The sequence below is a fragment of the Equus caballus genome, chromosome 29 (genome assembly GCF_041296265.1).
Source record: "Equus caballus isolate H_3958 breed thoroughbred chromosome 29, TB-T2T, whole genome shotgun sequence".
Classification (NCBI taxonomy): Eukaryota; Metazoa; Chordata; class Mammalia; order Perissodactyla; family Equidae; genus Equus; species Equus caballus.
This window is the reverse complement of record NC_091712.1, coordinates 36,618,232-36,632,376: the sequence shown is the minus strand read 5'-3', so window position 1 is coordinate 36,632,376 and position 14,145 is coordinate 36,618,232.

Here is a 14,145-nt window from a genome sequence, read left to right as displayed (position 1 = left end):
AGTTGGAAAAAAGTGTTCTTTGAAAAACATTAGTTTCATATTTTTGAGGATGTTTTTGATTACCAAAGTAGACTTTTGGAAAAACATTTGCATGTATCCACAAATCCCCTTAGACTAGATTATGATAAATCCATTGGGGTTTTTTATGTTGATAGTGTGGACAGAAAAATTATTTTTCAAAATATAAAACATTTTTATAATAAAATGTGCTGAAAGTAGTACTTCTTCGTAATACTAAAATAATTTGTCAGGCTTGGTTTTTAGAGGAGACTATATCATTTATTCTAAAAATTTTTAAAGATATTTATCAGAGTTAGGTTAAAAAAATGTAGGTTAAAAAGGAAATGTTGCTCTTAATATATTCTAAATGTCTAACAGTGAATAGCAAGGTATAAAGTTAGTTAAAAAATATGATGTATTGAGGTTTTTTCCCCCCTAATTATTGGATTACAATCCAAATGGGGATGCCGAGAAAGCACGGATATCCAGAAATAAAAACCAGAATAATAATACCAGGCTTCCTAATTGCCCATTCTCATCCCTTCTTCCTGTTTGTTCCCAAAGGTTTGAGACCATTCTATTAAAGTAATACAATCTATATATTCCAATGTTGCAATGTCTCCTTCAGCAGCTGAGGAAGGCTAGAGAATGCAACGACCTGTATTCTGTGAGGAGAAATTGCTCCTTGCTTTTTGTGAAGGTGGATAAGGAGAGAGTTTATTAAATCTATCGGGTAAAGATGCTGCAACTCCTTCAGCTACATAGGATTAAAAGGAGAAATTTCTGAAAAGGGAAGTGAAAGAAATTATATTTCAAATTGAGAACTTGCTGTGTGGCTACCCTTTTCTTCACTCTGTAACATTTACGAATTACTCCTCACTGCCCTTTTGGGTTAAGTAAAGCTGGTTCCGATAGAAACTGACTGTCTGTGATTTCACAGTCTCTAGCACACAAATAATTCAACTTTCAGAAAACAAGAGTGATCGCTCCTGAGGGTTCAAGGACAAGCAGAAGGCTGTAGAAGCACACCTGGACTGGGAAAAATTACTGACCTCTAAATCTGAATAAATGGTGCTTGAAAAAACTGACTTTGAGTCAGAAAAACAATATGATCACCCATCAAACTACTTTACATAGCCAATTGAGTTATCACTGCTGAGCATGAGAACACATAATTTACAAAACTTTTTAGGAACTAAAAGTCCTCCATCACTGTGCATGCCATCTTATTGGTTGAGGCAGGACTATCCAGTGTTCCGTGAGTTCTGGAGTCAGCTCCCTCAGGCCCAAATCCTGGATCTGCCATTCCATAATTGTGTGATCATCTGCAAGTTGTCAACACTTTCTAGGGTTTTGTTTTATTACTTGTATAATGAGGTGAGGGGAATATGTTCCTTGTAAATTTGTTAAGAGGATTAAATGAGTTTGTTCAAGTGAAATGATTTAGAACACTGTCTGCTAAATCATATTAAGGACTCAACACATTTTACCTATTATGAAGGATTTGTCCTAAATCTATTTAAATCATAAAATAGTACATGCTCTTAGGCTAAATTTGGAAGGTAGAAGAAAACAAATTGCCCCATCTTTAACAATATTAATAATATTAAAGGCTATTCATATATTCAAAATGTTTTCTTCCTATCTTTTCATGTGCCTATTTATTTTCCTACATACATAGATATACTTTAATGATGTAATTTGGTATCTTGCTTTTTCTCACTCAATATCAAATATAAGGATTTCTCTGTGCTATAAGTATTCTTATTTCCTAATATAACATCATATTTAATACCATTTATTGAATAAAACTTCTCGGTAATCTGACATACTATTTTAAAACATTAAATTTTAAGGATATCAGTATACATGTGGGTGTATGCATTGGGTTTCCTATTTGGTTCTACTGATTTATCTCTTTAGTCTTGTAAGAAAATCTTACTGTTTTAGTGACTGTAGCTTTGGGGCCTTTATTAACATTTTATATTAATACACTTAGTCACTCTGATATTTATAAACATGATTTAGCTATTCTTGTCTATTTTTTCTTCCAGATGATTCATTAACAAATTTGTATAGGTTCCACAAACATAACGAAAGTTCAAACAAAAAAATGTCATTATTGGAATTTTACTCCAGATTTGCATGAACATGCATTCGTTTGTGAAGAACAATATATTGATGATATTGAGTATTCCATCCAGAAACAACATATGTTTCATTTATTAAAATCTGTTTTCATTTCTTCCCATAAGGATTTTGGTGGTGTTTTCTCTGTATTTATATCTCCCTCATTTTTTATAAATGAAAAAAATTTAAATAAATATAATGTGGGGAAGGGTTTTATTTTGTTTATCTAGTAACTGTGATTTTTTAAATGTATTTATAGTTTCTAAATGGTTATTTTTGGTGCACAGAACTGCTGAGGCTTTTATATCTTTATGTTGTTTTCAGTCACCAAACTCTCCAGCTAATCTTTCATGTTTTCATTCTTAATATTTTTCATTTCCTACTAAATATTTTCATTATTCTTCAAGACAGACTATTTCAGTCCATTTTCTCCTCAGCTGTCTGTGTTGATGTCTCTCTTCAATGTAAGGAGTCTGTTTTCTCCATTCTTTCTGTGGCAGTATTGAGCTTGTTTGCCTGCACATCCATGATTCACTCTTCCTGGGCTCTTTTGTGTATCACAGGTGGGCTGATCCTCTTCAGGCTGGATTCCTCTATATCAACTGACTTCCAGCTAGGACTGTCTGGAGGGATATTGGGGGTGGGGTACGGAGGTATGGGGCCAAAAGAGGATACTGGTGACATATCCCTTTGCCTCTCTGCTTCCAATGATGATATGACAATGGCAATGTTTCATCTGTGATGCCACCTTTTGTCTGGCAGGTCCACCATAGCTCCAGGTTTCCCTGGGGAAGATCCATTAATGTGACATTCTTCTCGTATCCTTCCAGCCTAGAGACGATGTTTGCTCCCTGCTTTAATAACCTTTGGGTTGCCTCACTATTCCTGTTAGCTTTCAGCTTTCCCATTCCACAGCCTAAACTTCCTCTGTTTTAAATTCTCAAGTGGATTCTGTTTCATGATTAGTCCCTGATTGATCCACCACTCCTTCCCCAAATCTGTGTTTGTTTTTCCTCTCAAATGGTTGCAGAACATAATGTTTCCAAATCAACTGCCACCGAAAAACAGGAGACATTATAATGACCTAAAAAGACTTTTACAACAGCTCTACCATGTGCAACAGTGAGGAAAGTTGTGGGGACCTTAGTGGAAGGGGTTACCAGTGTGACTTTTCCTTGCAGCATCAGCATCTTTCTTCAAGAGTTCCACCATATTGATACGACATAGAAATGGATAGGGCCTGATCTCAGACAATTCAATAGAATAGTTTTACATTCTTCTGTAGAACTGGAAGCTTGTTACTTAAAAATAGGAATTGCCACCTACTTACTGGTAAATTCACTTTTACCAGTGAAATGTTGATTGTCTTCACAAGAGACTATAAGATGGAAGGCATCAATGGGGCATCTCCCTAATATTGCTTTGAACTTAAGACCCGATCTGTTAGCCTTGTTATAAAAACCAATTTATTACAATTAGGTGTACAATTGATATGCCATTCCAGATATTCAGGAGAGTTTCTAAACTTCTGGGTGTATAAATCATTCGAGTGGCAACATACCACCTTGTATACCAACCGATAAACTCTTTGAGAGCAAAGACATGTCTGTGCTATTGGCTGCTGTGTCCCCAGCCCCCAGAATGGTGCCTCACACATAATAGATACTCAATAAGAATTTGTTGAATAAAAGTGAATGAACAAATGAGTCAGTTTGAAGAACAACTGTGAAAATTATCTCATAGTTTGGCGCAGGGGGTGGGGGAAAAGGGTAATCAAGTTCACAATCTGGAAGTCGTCTTTCTTCACTTTCTCATGTTTAAAAGGAATAGTCTGCTTAGCTGAACATTGTGACTCTCACCCCACTCCGCACACCCATGGTAACATAATCATGACTTGAGTATTTCCAACAGAAGTTTCAGAGAGGGTCCCATTTTGCGAGTTAAACACACACACACACACACACACACACACACACACAAATAAGCTAAACAGCAACAAAAAACACTTGAGTCTCCTCCCAGTGCAGTGGGTCCTTATTTAATGGCTGGCACAAAGTAAACATTGGTTGAATGGATGAAGAGTACAAATTCCCCAAGACTGACAAAAGGAAGCCACTTGGTAGGGTTTCCTTCCCTCTTTTTTCCTTCTAAATTTATTTCATTCCTTTCCGACTTTCTTAAGAAACTTAACTGCCAGTTGAAGAATTAACTTTTTTTTTTCCGGTGAGGAAGATTGGCCCTGAGCCAACACCTATTGTCAATCTTCCTCTTTTTCCTCGAGGGAGAGAGGCTCTGAACTGACATCTGTGCCTATCTTCCTCTATTTTGTATGTGGGTCACTGCCACAGCATGGCTTGATGAGCGGTATAGGTCCGCACCTGGGATCTGAACCCCTTGAACTTGGGCTGCCAAAGTGGAGCATGCCAAACTTAACCACTATGCCACCTGGCTGGCCCCAAGAATTAACTTTTACTAAACAGAATGACTAATTTTAAACAAATCTGTACCACCTTTCAGATGACTAAAGTGAAAATTAAAAGTTTTATAACAATACATTAAACTATCCTTTGTGGATTTATGTACATCAAAGCTTGGGTGCATCTAAGACAGCCCAGTTATTGACATCTTGGTTCTTTGTTGTTTTTTTAACATCACAGTCTTTGGAATTTTCTGATGCAAAAGTTCCAGCTTTTGCTTTGGAATACTGGATTGGAAATGCAGCAGAAGATAGGCTGCTGCCATGATGCACAGTTCCCGTAATTACCTTCTTTGTTCTCCCTTCATTGGCCTCTTTTGCAGTCACCTCTTTGGTGATGAGTTGAGACCTACTGTTGCCTTACCAAAGCCTAACTAGGCAATAGAAAAGGATATTGAATCCAGCACATTGCAATATTTGCCTATCAACAGAGGATATTGTGAGTTTCCTCATCCATAAAACAGAGTTAATTAAACCTGCACCCTTCCTAATCACAGGGGTGCATTTTGAATTAACAGAATCATATTTTGAAAACACATTGGGCTTCATAAAGAAAGGACCTGCATAAACACAAGCTATTATCATTATTAGTAGGTTGATTTATTACTGAAACCACATCTGCATCACTATAAACAACCTGCCTGCTTTTTTTGCACAATCCCAGCTTTCACATCGTCCTCTGCATTGCTTAGCTCTGGTGCTGCAGAGAGTTGTGAAATGCATTCTGAAGATGCCACATGATGCTGCAGGCAATTTTATAGAAAAACAAGAATGAGTGATTTTTTATAGCAGATGTGTTTCGGCTGCCCAATTCAAAATAAATTATGCTCTTTTGCATTCTTTCCTCACTTCTGACTCAAGCTGCCTTCACTTTATACACTAATGAACTAATTTTGAAAAGAATTAGTTCCATGGTTAAGATAAGACTGTCCAACCCTTTGCGGTATGTTTTTCTCCTTTGAAAAGCATTTCTTACCATTTTTTAGATGATAGGTTTCAGAATACATATTTGAATGGAGCTTAAAATGGACTATGTGAATTAGTAAAAGCAGAGTAATTAATAACAATGCTTCCATGAAAATATATATTGTGCATATGAAGGCTTTTTGGCATCACCAAATTTGTAGCAAATTTCTTCTATAAATTAAATTCATTATCAAAAATACTTAGTGAATCAGCCTTTAAAGTTCCCATTAAATTTTTGTGAACAACTTTAATTAAAATCTTCTGAATTCCTCGTGTGTTCCTCTTTCAATTTATGGAGAAAATACTTCAGACTAAACCTTCAGGATTACAAGTCTGTAACAACCATTTATAATCATAGGACTTGAGATATCTTTCACAGTTTTAAAGTCATCTCATCTTTAATACAATGTTTTAAGCTGACAAAAAATGGAAATGGTTCCAATCAGGAAAATAATATTTCATAGAAACTATGACTTATTCTGCTCCCCAGTAGTGTTAATCAGATTTCATTTATTTTTATAGCGTGCTAGGCATTAGCATTACCCTCAAGACACAGCCCTCTTCCTATTTGTCCTTGGATAAGTTATCTGCTGTGTTAGGATAACTTTCTTCCTCAAGATAAATGTTTCCTGATAAAACAATATTATTAACCTGTAGCAATTGCGATGAGAAATAAATGCAGTTGTCAAGTCAACTTTGAAGTGGAGGAAGAACTGTGACAGATTAAAAAACTGCAGTATTGTTCTCTGCTTCTTCCAAGTTCATTTATCTTCCTAGCTCTCGTATATGATTGAATGGTAGAGAAGGCACCTGCAAGTAGGAGCTCATGACAAAAGATGTATCAGCATCATGCATGTATTCTGATGCTTTGGGGGTACCAATAACACCACACTCTGAGTAATCCTGGTCCCTTAACTTCATCAACTGAGAGACAGTTTAATTCAAGAGGCCGATGTTTTCTTTCTCATCAAAAGGCGGTGAAAGTGTTTTTGTGTGGTGGTAACTCTTCACAAATGAAACAGCACTCTATGACCAGAGCTTCCTGAGCAACCATCAGAGGTAATCTCTAAATGTCTTTATCTCAGAGGATAACCCTCTCTTGCTTTGTACTTCACCCATCCCAGCACCTGTCTCATCGGAGCATCGCTTCATTGTTGAAAGCTAATTACATGCCATGGACTGTGCTAATTGCATAAGCTCACCAAATTCTCACAAAAAAACACACGAGACAGGTATTGACGTCACCTGTATTTTGCAAATGAAGAAACTGATGTGTAGAGGGATAGTAGCTTGCTCCATGGTCAAACAGCTGGTAAGCAGGGTTCAAACTTAAGATTGTCGGACACCAGAGGTCTAATTCTTTAACTATTAGACTTGGTACCACTAGCTTATCTGTGCATCTGCCTTCACAAACCTGGGAACTCCTAGAAGGGAGGGATTATACCTTATTTACATTTCTTTCTGGTTTTACATCCCTGGATCTTTGCACAGTGACCAGTGCATACTAGGTATACAGCAAGAGTTAATTTAATGAGTAGCAAGGTGGGATATCAAAGGGACATGGAATAACACCCAATTTTCACTTCTGGTAAAGCTGCTCGGCTTCTGGAAGCTTTATGGAAGGAAGCAGCTCTTACGTAAAATAAGTGCAACCCCCTGGGTAGGGGAGCAGGAACAGGACCTAAAGCATGATAGAGGGAGGCTCTCTTTGGCTTAGGGAGCACTTTCTGTTATTCAGAGCATACCAAAGGAACAGAAAATAGCTAGTAAGGTTGCAAAGCCTTGCTTATGTAAGTATGCATACTTTGCTTAATTAAAAAGGTAATGACTTCAAAGAAGAAAAAGGGTGGGTCTGAAAAAGAACAAAGAAGAGAAAAAGCCAAGTTTGTGCATGCATAAGCCAAATAGCATTGTACTCTATTAACACATTGCACAATGTGAAAACCTGAGGTATATTGGAGTCCTTTTTCATTAATCGGATACTACATAGATTATGGAAAAGTGCAATAGCAGTGTTAGTACTTCATAGTACTTTTTGGAGATTTTAGCATTAACGAATGAAATATAAATAACTCTATAGTTATTAGAAATACTCTTGTTTACTACTAAATAAAATTTCTCCAGAAGTAGAAAGACCACTCTAAGACAAACCATGCAACCATCTACAGAGGGAAAATGTTTATGTTACCTAGGATATAGATTGGCAGAGTAGTGTCAAAGAGTTATGAAAACTCTGACCTTACATACTGATGCTCATAAGCTGGATGCTCCAAAGATATGATGCATCAAAATTGAACGATATGACCTTCCTAAAGAAAACCGTCCAAGAAGAAAGTTGAATCGGTATCACTGGCCTCACTTTTCAGAACTTTATTGTTACCTGTTTCTCTCTTCTAAACCCTCTCCATGATCCTTTTCTCCTTTTGAAGAGTTAGAAACATTGTTTTAACATTGAGAATAGCATTACATTAAAAGTAGAGGGAATGTCTCTGTCTCAGTTCTGAAATTCTTTCCAATATTCTGTTATATTTTATTTATTGTGAATCCACATCTGACATTATCAAATATATATCTCCATTTTATCTTCATTAAGTATATCTAATTCCAAGTGAAAGAAAAGGACAACTAAAGGATGCCAGTTGATGTCTAACTCTTACAGTGCACTATTTGCATATTTTTCTTTTCCTGGAGGATCTCTAGTATGAATACTTTTTGCATGACAGATTTGTAATTCACTATAAAATTAACGAAATGCTTAAGCTCCATGCAGCTATAGATCTTCACACCTGTATTCCAGCATTGCATATCAAGATTCTGCCTTATTTAATGCATAGTTTTCTTGTTTCCTTTCCTTTCACTAAATATCTCTGCTTGATTTAATTCATTTATCTATTCTTGGTATCAAGAGAGAAACATTATCTGACAAACAAAAACAAATCTCAATTAAGTCTACTGTTCAAAAGCCCATTTCCATTTGGTGGAAACCCACAGAATGGTTGGGGATCAATTCCCAATTATCTGAATATTTCTTAGAGTCTTAGATAACCACTACCAAAATAAGTATCTGACCTGTTTTGGGGACTTCAGAAATACCTATATGGGCAACTCATGCTGCTAAATGCCTTACAAGGACCTTGACTCTGAACATCAACCTAGAGGTGGAGTCAATTGAAGAATTAATGGATTACCTTCCAAGTCAGAATTGAGCCTTCTCATTGACCTGCAGGGTAAGCACACAGGAACTCCAAGCCTTTCCTCAGGCCAAGATGACCTGACTGTTCATATCTGTGAAGATGCTCTGTTACTTTCTTATCGGAATTACAGATGACAATTACAGCTATGGATGATGGTCTGAGTAGGTGGCTCCTGCATGACTTGGGGGAAAGTTGACCATTCCCATTGGAACAGTGGTTGCATGATTCAAAATCACCACAGCTTTTGGTGCTGGGGTTTTGACCTAAGAAACTGGCAGCAAGAAAATAGCTGAAGACACTCCAGCAAGAGCATTGCTTGGCTGCTAATGGGAGAGCAGACACCATACTTGCTTCTACTTCCTTTCTTCCTCTTTACATCTCCTTTTGCTTCCTGTACCTTTTTACACTGTAATTAACAGGCACGCTCTGCTTAACGTGTACCTTAAGTCTGTCCATTCTTACCATGATCATATTGGCTCCTGAGGAATTCCACATTATTCACTTCAGACTTCCCTGTTTTAAAGGACTATGAATATTAGTTTGGCAGTTTCCTACACTGACAACACGTCTCTCCATGTGGGAAAATACGGTGAGAGTCTCGTTTCCTCCTGGGTAGTGTCTTCTAAGCTGAAACATGTGTGGTGCCTGAGATTAATGATGGTATTTACACAAAAAGTTTGTTACAATTTTCAAACACTTGGGCAGGTACTCAGTTTTCCCAGTATTTTCAGACCTCCCACAATTGTGTCTAACCTCATGCATAAAACATTTGTGTGTTCTTGTTTTCTGTGTTCATCTCATATTTATAGGGGGTTTTGGTACAGATTTTTACAGTGAGCTAAGCATGGGGGGAAGAGGTCCTACTATTTACTACTACTATTTATTTACTATTTATTTTCCACTAGTTTTTAAACTGTACAAACATTAAGTAGTTTACATAACACTGTATTTGAACTTTTTATAATTTTGTACAATCTACCAAATAGTAGGATTTTATCCCAGTTCCTTATATTATGCCTGGTCCACAATAAGTGCCCAGAAATCACTTAATAATTATCCCTAAGAGGTACCTCCTAAAATATTTGTGTAATGCCTTTTAAATCATCTAATTAGCAAATGCCACAAAATATAAGGCAATGTATTTCTAACTCGCTGTCCTTTTGTGAGCGTGTAAGTGCTTTTAGGCTAGCTTCACTTCAGGCAGGAAAAGAATGGCATGTCTGACACCTGCTGCTGAGAATTGACTTCATTCTGTCTTTCTTTGTCTTCTATATGTGTGTGTGACAGAATTTGTTTCCATCCACATTTATATCTATCAGGCAGCTCCCATCATTTTAGTGGATTTGGAATGGAATTGAAAATTATTGGAATATCTTTCTCATGCCTTATTTCCAAAATAAAAGAACTGCATCAATATATCAAGTTGTGACTTGATAAAATGGGATAAAATATTGTAACATTATTATTCCTAAATGATGTGATTTTTATGTTATGTTTAACTAAGGGATAGTTCAAATGAATAAGTACTGTATAGATAAAGTAGAAATATATATATTATTATTTAGTTCAAATATATATACACATACAAAAACAAGTTTAATGCGAAATATTTTAGACCTGAAAATTGTGATATAATGAAAGATAAATCAAATGACAAAAATAAATTGGTTGTGAATTGTGGCTTTGGCTCAGAGCAAGCAGTATGTAGCTCAGAAATAAAAGTGGTTATTAGAAATTGCAAATCAACTACAAGAATCATCTACTATGTTTCGCTTTGGTTTGCTTTTGTTTTGATTTGGTTTGCTTTAATTAACGACTATTTGGCCCAGACTCTTTTTCAGCTGAATTTGCTTTGATTTGCCCCTGTAACAACTTTGAATTCTATTCAACATTATGTTAACGGAAACCAAAGTAAGAAGGGGCACATAAGAATATAAGTGGTCAAATGGATTTTGCCCTCTTCAAACCAAGAAGCCAACACACTTGCTTAGAATACACTTGATATATCTATGAATGGTTTAATTTTAAGTTAATCTTTGGAATTGGATGGCTTAGCTAAAATTAGATTGTTTTTAATTTCCAAATTAATACAAAGCTGAATGGTTGACTTGGTGACAGGCAGTTCACACCTTTTTAACAATTTTTTCTCTTAAGTATTGTTCAAGTGGATTTCCCTCTTTGCTCATCCTTGCTCTCCTTTGTTAGATCCTCACTTAATGTTAGAATTTTCTCATAAATGCATAGTATGTCATATGTCCATTAATATCTTCATTCATTTTATTAGTATGTAATCCACCTTACCACCCCCTCAATACATACTCTTATTCTAGCAGGTGAAAGTCTGATCTATTTATGAGCATCATAGAGGAACATGTTTTGGAACAATTCTCCTTGTTTTATATAAGTAATATAAGAAATTATGTAAGAAGTACCAGGAAATTGTAGCTAACTTTTGTCCAGATAAAGGAGATCTTTTTGAGGTACACCAAGAAAGCGTGTTCAACAAGATTTCTCATTCTTGTTCTTCTTCACAGTTTTGTTATCCTGGTAGTGCTGAAGCAGGTACAGATTTCCATCCAGTAGCTTATGAACAGTTTGTTTTTTCGGTCAAAGGATGAAAGAGAGAGGTGATATATGAGGACAGAGGAATAAAGCTGATGTTTCTCTCTGCAGATTGGGGTAGATTTATATACTGCTTTCCCTCTTTCTTTTCAAATATTTTTCTTATATAATTTTTTGAAAATGCCGAAAAATATTTCCACCCAGAGGTAGTCAGTCAGAGATAGAAACCCTATTGTTTTGGTGAATATTCTTTAGGACCTTTATTATGTCCTGTGGCTATGTTGTGTTTCTCTCACTTCTGTAGACCAAAGGAAAAGGTCAACTTCTGGCGGCTGTCGGATATTGCTCCCTTCACATGTCAGCTGTTTGTGACTTGGGCTCTTAGGTTTAGTTGGACCGGCATTACTCACTAATATGTTGGTTGTCAAATTAACTGTTTTGATCACGTAACTCATTAAATTAGCTAAACCAATGAGCTTCTATAACCAAAATATCTCGTCTTTTATTTTCTCTTCTTTTCTTCTCTCTTTCCCTTTCTATTTGAATAATGGCCTGTAGATAGGATTTTATTATTCTGGGATATTTTTTCAGATTATTTGAGTAAGAATTTAAATGTATACTTGCAGTGTACATTGCTAAATCAACCACTGATTCTGATATAAAAAATTATGCAGAAAGTCTTCAGAGATTAGCTTTTCTCACAACTACTGTCGTTAAGTCTTATTAAGCATGGGCTTTTATGAGAATTCAGAATCAAGTTGCTTTTTCTTTAGGTCAAATCACCACAAAAAAACAGACTTTATTGTGGTATTTCCCTTTTGTAGTTCTCATTATAACCTTGACTTCCTCTCATTAACCTTATAGGATAACAAAATGTACTATTGTCAAAAACAAATGAAATAAGCTGTTTTGAACCTCAGATAAGATTGAATTGGGTCACTACTGAATCAAATGAAATTTGCTTTTACTCTATGCAAATGGAAGCCCATTTGAGCTCCCTGTTTCTGAGAATCCCCCTCAAATTCCCACACCCATCACTCCTCAGGTTTGTCTACCCAGCATGAAGTATGTGAACTTACTACTAATACTATTAACTATACTCTGAAGCTATATTTTAGTACTATCACTATTAAATTTACGTGCTTCGTGAGCAGTGAAGTGAGGATAAAAGAGAAATTGTCACAATTAAGCTAAAATATGTAAATGAGCTATTTCTGTTTTTCTTTGGGTGGTGGTCTTTTAATCTTTTAAAAGATTTTAAAATCTTTTAATCTATTTTTAAATGGTTAAAGATTCCTCTCGGGAATAAAAGCGAAGTGCTGGTACAGTGAAACTCCCAGGTACCATTTTCCAAGGGACCTTTGTCTGCACTGAAATGCGAAGTGACTCCATTTGACAGGGTATATGCCTTGGCAGATCACATGAAAGCAAAGCCAGCACAACAATTTCCCCAGAAAAAGTGCTCTTTATTAATACCACCAGGCAGTAGACAAGCTGTCACCAACAGAGTCATTATAATGCCCCAGACAGAGTATCCTGATAACTCTGTTTTATTCCACTGGAGTCACTCTGTGCCACTTCATGATTAAGTGTCTCCCTCGAGTTTAGAAAAGAACTTAGTTCATATTACCACTGTAAACTCAATACCTGGACATATCGCCTCACACCAACGGTAGAAAATGCAAATGACAACACTTTGCACTTTTTACAGAATGTCCCAGGAAAGACTGTCAAAGTGGTTCGTAAACTAGGACTATCTTTTCTGAGGATAAACAAAGGTACAGAGTAGTTAGATAATGGGGTCTCTCAGTCAACAGGCCAACTTATAGGAAGAGGTAGGCAAGAAAAATAAAAGCTTTTAAGTGTTGTAGTAGGACAAATGGACATTATCTTTACGAAAGTATTCTGAAAAAAAATGAAAAACGTGAAAAGCTGATTTCTAATTTAGCAGAGAAAGTATCATTTTCTCTAGGTATTATTTTCCCTAAAAGGACAGAGTGACTCACTTGCTTACAAAAAGTATTCATATGTCAAACATCAGAATCTTTGGGTGGTGCATGAGTCCAGTCTTCAATTTCTATCCAATTTCTATTCAAGTTGGGAAGCTCATTTAATATAGAACTTAGTATCGAGGGATAGTGCACTGGACTGCTGTGTGCCCTTTGTCAAATCAGAGCCCTTCTGTTCAGGAATTTACACTGTCAGTAAAATGGTGGTTTGTAAGCTTCCTCATCCTCCAACCATTGCGTAGAAATGTTCTCTAAGAAATTATTCTTCATTCAGCAAGCATTGAACTGATACAAGTTGGAGAAAGTTGACTAATGGCAATGATGAAAATTAATAACAGTGTCAATAAAATTGTTTAGGAATAGTTTCCCATGTTTCTGTTGTCCTAGGAATTAGGGATTTGTTTATTTAAATGAGTGCATTAAAAGGTTTTAAAAAAACAATGACAACACTTAGCTTGCTAGATATGTTAGAAGAGGAAGCCACCACCGACTTTTAAGCCTGAGAAACTATTATGCTGGCCCCCAAATGGAATGGTCAAGAATTCCACTCTCAAAGGTTAGCAGTCAATCTACTGTCTCTATCATATCATTTGCTACTCTTGGTTGGTGACTGGCTTTTGTTCTTGCTTTTCTCTGTTAAACTATCATCAATGTAATCTCTCTTCAACAGGAAATTTTTTCCTTTGGTTGCAAATTTTAATTCTGAAAAATCTTTCCTTACTCTTCTTTCAGTTCTTATACTTTTATATGGTTTTACTGTAAAATAAAATGTCTGTTTGCTTTCTCAGGGAAGTTATAATCTTGGGAA